Below are 7,177 nucleotides of genomic sequence, written 5' to 3'. Positions count from 1 at the left end.
GCACGGAGCTTCTGGGCAGGAAATCATTGGTCAGGGGGAGAGGAGCCAGGGGAGAGCCCTGCAGAGGTCCCACTCCAGAACCCCCACTACTTATGGGGAAAGGGGGGGGGGGACCCTGGAGTAAGCTTCATGGCACCAGTATTGTCTCCTTCAGGACAAGTTCAGGGCCTCCCTGCACATTCCCACCTCTGTGATAGGACTCAGCACTCTGCTGGGCTGACCCCCTCCCTCCTGCTGCAGGTCAGGGCCATGTCCAACCCCATGTGGTCCTGCTGTCCCCTCAGCCCTGCATTCCTACTGTGCTCATTTCCTTTTTTGTTCCTCAAACCCACAGAGCCCTTTCTGGCTCCAGGGTCTTTGCGCTTCCTGTGCTGTCTCCTGGTTCCTGGCTACTGGCTCTTTCTCCTCAAGCTTCATGTCTGAGTGAGCCCCTCCCCAGACTTCTCCTGTCTGCTATCTATCTCTATCTCTAAAGGAAATATATGTATTTCCTTTATAGCCCCGATACTATCTAGTCTATTTATCTCTTGTCTATACACACACACACACACATATATATAATCTTGTTTATTTATCTCTTGTTTATCTGCTGGTCCCCTATTAGCGTATGAGGAGTATATATGGAGGCAGAGAGAGAGGTTGTTGTATTCCCTGCTCTCACTCCACCACTTGGCCCTATGTATGTTGTGGAACAGATGAATTAGCTGGCATATAGCAATTGCTCAATAAATATTGTTGAGTAGATGGAATTCTAGCTCTAGGATCACTCTATGAAGGTAATAAACCAATTATTTCAGTTTATCTCCAGCCTCTGTAACGTACATAGGGCTGGAAACCTGGGAGGTACCTAATAAATGTTTGCTGAAAGAATGAATGTCACCCTCAGCCACGCCTGAACTGATTTAAAGTCAAGATATCCACATCTCCTCCCATCCTTCCCTCCCAACATGCCCTCATGGTGATTGGGGTTTGGGAGTGTGGTGGGCATGTTCATTTCCTACAGCTACCACAACCAAGTATTTTCATGAATGGACATTGATTGTCTCACAGAGGCTAGGGGTCCGCAATCAGGGTGTCCGCTGTCCTGACTCCCTCTGAGGGCTGTGAGGGAGAATGTACTCCATCCCTCTCTCCTAGTTTCTTGTGACAGCAGACATTAATCTTTGGCATTCAATTTCTACAGGGGCATCTTCCCTCTGTCTCTCTTTGTCTCTTCTCTTTTATATGGATCCGCACCCTACTCTAGTATGACCTCATGTCAACTGGTTACATCTTCAAAGATCCTGCTTCCACACAGGGTCATGTACACAGCTGCTGGGGTCAGGACTTGAACCTATCTTTTGGGGGGACACAATTCAATCTATCATAGCTGGCTTGCTGGCAGGGGTTTGATGGCTGAAGGAATCAGAAGGAAATCACTCTTTGCTGGCAAGATCAAAGCAACAAAAGCTCATCCACAAAGCCTCTTCCCCATCCCTGTCTCTGCTTTTACCCGTCTGTAATCCAGACAGCGCAATGCAATCAGACCCCTTCATTACGAAGATGGATGCTACACTGGCGGGAGTGGGAGAGAGCTTTTGTTTTGTCTGAGTTTCATGGTAGGAACTTAGAGCCCTGGGTCACCAGCTCACACAGCCCCCTTACTGTGCGCCAATCAGCCAGACTGAGGAAAAAGGGCTCCGCAGGACGACCTGGGATTGACCCTGGGAGCCTAGGATAGCCAGCTGGGTGATATGTCCCAAGGCCCCACTGTGAGTTTCCTAGTGTGTAAGGTACTGCAAAACAGGGTGGCTGGGGAGACAGAGAGAGGGGGGCAGGAATTGGTGAGAGCTTATTTGTCATAATAAAGGGAGAAAATCAAAACACTGAGTTGAGACCACTGAGTTGAGACCACCTCATTCATGGTGACCCCGTGTGTATCGGAGCAGAACTGTGCCTCTGGGTGGATTTGAAACTCCAACCTTTCAGTTGGCAGCCACGCACATGCCAGTTTGCACCACTCAGGGACTCCAGTGAAGGAGGGCAGAAAGCCCTGGAATTGCCCAAATACACTGTGGCTGTGGAGGGGGTTAGGAAAGAGAAAGAACTTCCAGTGACCTCATATATCCCAGGAGCTAAGGCCCTATACGGAGTCCTGGCGTGGCTCTGTGGGTTAATGCGTCAGACTGCAAAGCTGTTTGAACTGCAAGGTCAGCGGTTCAAACTCACCAGCTGCTCCTCAGAAACCCTACACAGGGTCGCTATGGGTCGGAATCGACTCGAAGGCACTCAACAACAACAACAAGAGGCTATACAACACAAGCCCAGCCCCCACATCCTATTTGGAGATTCTGCTGACTGGTCTGGTCCCCTGAAATCAAACCCCCAAATACTCACAGGAATCGAGCCGTCTATTTCCCTGTCACCCAGGCTAACACCCAGAGGAGTTAGTGGTGCCCATGTCCCTGTAGTCCCTCTTGTATCCTTCATCCCTTGATTGCCCAAGCAGGCCTGAGGGTCCAGGAGACCCCAAAAGGTACAGTGAGAGCCTCTTTGGGAAGTTGATCTTGAACCCTGAGATGCCAAAGCTAAAAGTGGCTATGAAGTCTTTCAGCCCAACCTCCTTATTTTAAAAAGAGAACCCGAGGCCCAGAGTGAACCGAGACTTGCCCAGGGACACACTAAGAGCTGACGTCAGACTCATTTTCCAAGTTCTCGCCCCATGGTTCTTATACTAAACACTGCCTGGTACACAGCAGGCACAAATAGACTCATATTGAATTGAATGGGTGGATGGGTGTGCCTCTTATCTTTAGAAAAGGAACAAGGACATCCTTTTGATTCCCCAAAGTGTGGTTAACTTTACAGACAACACACCTTGGAAATGTATCAACAAACCAAATGATCAATTAAACAGCAGAGGTGCATAACACACTTCGCAGCAGCAACCAAATTGGCTTTAGGAAGAGCAATCTGTGCCAGACCAATTTAATTTCCTCTCCAGTGACTGAGCGACAGGCCTTGTCAGCGAGGGGCGACGGGGAACTGTCATCTGTCTTGATTTCAGGGCGGCTGTTGGTTCTGTCCTACATGACATTCTCATCAACTTGCCAAGAATACACTGTCTGTTCCAGCCTCCCTGGAGGTGGACACCCAGCCCCAGGTTCACGCACGAGGCCCTGTCCCCATGTCAACTCCCCATGGGCACTGGACTCCCATTCAGGCTCCGGCCCATGCATATCTCCATGAAATGGGCTCTCACCTGGCTCCCACCCCCCAAAACATGGAAAGGGGCTGCCTGCAGACTTACACACACATGTATGTAGATACAGACATTGTGCATAAGTCCACACGGAGACACACATGTGCTGATTGCAAACATGCATGAGTCACAGCGAGATGAGCATGGCAGGTATTGGTCATACAAGTCCATAGGGACCTGGGGTTGAACCTAAGGCTATGGGGAAGGGAAGGACAGGGCTGAACTAGTGAAATGCTACATCAGCGGTCAAGGTCTCTTGTGAGGCAAACGGTTAGCACTTGACTGCTGGCCTAAAGGTTGGAGGTTTGAATCCACCCGGTGGTACAGAGGAAGAAGGGCCCTGGCAATCTTCTTCCATGAAGATTACTGTTGTTGTTTTTAAGTGCCGTCGAGTCAGTTCCGACCCATAGCGGCCCTTGGCAGTTCAAACGGCTTTGCAGTCTGGCGCATTAACCCACAGCGCCACACCAGGACTCCTCCATTATAGCCAAGAAAATCCCGTGGAACAGCCAGACTGTAACATACAAGGTGACCATGAATTGAATGGACTCGATGGCATCCAACAACCAATGAGCGGTCTAGTTGAGTGCTGTCCAATAGAAATATAATTTGACCCACATACAAATCATCTTAAATTTTCTAGTTGTTGTTGTTAAGTGTTGTCAAGTCAGTTCAGACTCTGTATAGGGTTTCCAAGAAGCAGCTGGTGGATTTGAACTGCTGACTGCACAGACCAGTGCTTATCACACATACAGTGCTACACCAAGACACCATATCATAAAAGTAAAAACAGGTAAAATTAATGTAAATAATACACTTTAGTCAATGAAATATATTCTAAATATTACCATTTCACTGGGCAATATATTAAAAATTAGTGAGATATTTTATTCCTTTTTGGGTTCTAAGTCTTCAAATTCTAGTGTGTATTTTATAGCTCATCTCAATTTGGATGCTAAGTTTATACTCATGTATTTTATTGGTTATACTTGATCTGTATGTAGGCTCCATTAAGTTTATAGTTGAAAATGTGGATTCATGTAGTCAAGTTGTTCTAAACATGCTTAAAAGTTTCTTAATAACTGGATTGAGTATCAGTTTGTAAATTTAAATTAATGTGAATTAAATTAAATGACAAATTCAGCTACTCAGTGACATTTCAGGTACCACCATACTGGATGGCAGGCTTGAAGTCCCAGCAAGTTTAGATTAGGGGGCTCAAGGGCAAAGGCCTGGGCAAAGGAAGAGAGGTGAGGGGCCCTCAGAGAAAGTTAGCGAGAAGGAGACCATGCTGGGGCAGGGGTCCTACAGGCAATGGGAAGCAACTGGAGATCTTCGAGCAGGTAGATGCTATGATAAACATAATGTGGTGTGATAGAAGACTGGGCTGGAGAGGGAGGCTGGGGCAGAGGACCAGAGAGAAGCCAGAGTAAGGGATTAGAGGATGAGAATCTGAGCAGAGCTCTGGCAGGAAGAAAGGAGTGAAATGAGGAGTGTGAGGGACCAGGGCAGGAGAGAGGTTCTAGGTGTCCTGAGAGCAGCTTTGGAGTGGTGGTGGAGGGAGAAGAGGCAGGATGATTCAGAGGCTGCGGATGGTGTTGATGGTCTCCTGGGGTGCTCTCAGCCCCCAACTACCTGACCTTTCCAGCAGGAATACTCCACTGGGCCCTACCCAGCTCTGTAGCCTCAAGTCTTCCCACCTTAGTCCCTACCCAGATATAAGGAAGGTCCCTCTCTTACCTTGTTGTGTGCTGTTGAGTTGGTTCTGACTCTTAACGATCCTGTATAGGGTTTCCCAGGAGCCACTCATGGGTTGGAACCATTGACCTTGCAGTTAGCAGTCTAGTGCTTATCTCAAAGTGCCACACCAGAACTCCTATCTTATAGCCCCAGAGATGACCTCCGGCCATTCAGGCAAGCTTTTTGGATCCATCTCCAGAGGGGTAGGCTTCTCACACCTGGGTGGATCCTGGTGGAAATCGGGGAGGATGGGGGATTCCCTTGGGTTTAGGATGTACTGAGGGGGGCTCTGGGGAGAGTCCAGCAGGGGCCTGGGAATGGTGGATGGGAGTTCTGGAAGGGGGAGTTGTTTTCTCTAAAGGGACTCACAGTCATGGTGCACACACAGACAGAGCCCACTTCTCAGTGCCACCGCTTCCCCTCACACCAGCCAGTCCTTCCTAATGCGTCCAGAGATGGCCACTTGGAGTCTCTACCCTTCTACCAGGGTCAACCTAGTTCTTTGCTTGCTAGTAAATTTGTTCTCAAATTGGGATTCTAGAAAATCACTGGGTGAGACTCAGGACTGGTTCCAGGGATGAGGGTACCAGGGTCTAAGACAGAGGTGGGGAGCAGAAAGGTGGGTGTTGGTCTTAAGGGGGAAGGGCTGGGTCAACACATGACACTTGTACACACACATGACACATGTACACACACATGACACTGTACACACACCTGCTATCAACTGAGTGTCTGTTCTGGTTATCAACTGACTCATGACACACAACCCCAAAGCTGAGTGTTTTAAAAGCAACAATTGGTTGTCATATCTCACAGTACTGTGGTTCAGGCATTTGTAGAGGGCACAGGGGGATGGCTCAGCTCTGCCCCACAATGTCTGTGACTGCAGCTTTGATGACTAGAATGGTTGGACGTCCACTTGAGCTTTCTCACTGCATGGCAGCCTCAGGGAGGTCAGTCTTACATGGGGGCTCATGCTACCAAGAGCGAGAGTCCCAGGGGACCCAGGCAGAAGCTGCAAGCTGCTTAGGATCTCGCCTTAGAAAATCCTTTGCATAATTTCCATCACATTTTATAGGTCACTAAAAAAAAGGCTGGATTCAAGCAGAGGGGAAGAATAGATCCCTCTTTTTGATGAGGATGTGCCTACAGAAAAGCGAGGACCAGACAGCAGCCATCTTGGAAACAAGCTGTACACCCTCCCCGCCGACCCTGGGGCAGCCTCTGTGTGTTTTACCAGCTCTCCCATGTTCATCAATCTAACAACCTCTCTCTTACCGTCAGTGCCTTCCACACTGAAGTCCAAGCCTCGGTGATTTGCTGAGATGCTTATCTTATCTGCTTAGTTAGAACAAAAATTGGAGCCCACTGCTGTATGTCATTTGCAGTACTGTGGTAGCTTACCTGTTGCTGTGACAGTTGGAAGCTGCATCACTGGTATTTTACATACCAGCAGGGTCACCCAGGGTGGATTGAAATAGACTAGGAAGAAAGGCTTGGAGATTTATTTCTGAAAATCAACCAATGAAAACCTTACGGATCACAGCAGAACATTGTCCAGCTCACTGACATCGGGCATGTCATCAGGAGGGGTTAATTATTACAGGAGGAAATCATGTCTGGTAAAGTCGAGGCCCAATGAAGGGAAGAGCCTCCTGTTGAGACAGACTGGGACAATAGCAGCACCGATAGGCACAGACCTACAGATGATTGTGAGGACGGTGCCCGCGGGTCACCATGAGTCAGAGCAGATTCAATGGTATTGTCTATCTAAGAATTGAGACAGTATCTTTTATGCCTTGCTGGCCTTGGCCTTGACGTTGTGGGAGCTGTGCAGTGCCACTGCCCACCAGCTTGATTATTGAGTATCCTGGCCCCCTGGGGCAGAAAGAGATCTAAGCAGCTCCCCACCATAGCTCCCGCAGTGGGCCAGACAGAAGGAGAGAGACAGAGACAGGTGGAGAGAAGTTGTAGGAGAAGGAATGTGGGTGCCGGTAATTACAACAGGTCTTTATGTTCTTCTTTCAGTATCTTCTCTCTGCATGGCCCCACCACCAAATCTTTAATGTTGTTCTGGCCTCACAATGCAAGCTTTGCTAGAGAAGTACATTGTTCCCGGGAGGGGAAGAAAAAAAAGATAAACAAAAGAAATGGGGGTGGGGAGATCGTAGTAGTACCTTTAAAGAAACTACTTGT

The sequence above is a fragment of the Chrysochloris asiatica genome, unplaced genomic scaffold (assembly GCF_000296735.1).
Source record: "Chrysochloris asiatica unplaced genomic scaffold, ChrAsi1.0 scaffold00007, whole genome shotgun sequence".
NCBI lineage: Eukaryota > Metazoa > Chordata > Mammalia > Afrosoricida > Chrysochloridae > Chrysochloris > Chrysochloris asiatica.
Note: the sequence above shows the minus strand (reverse complement) of the source record.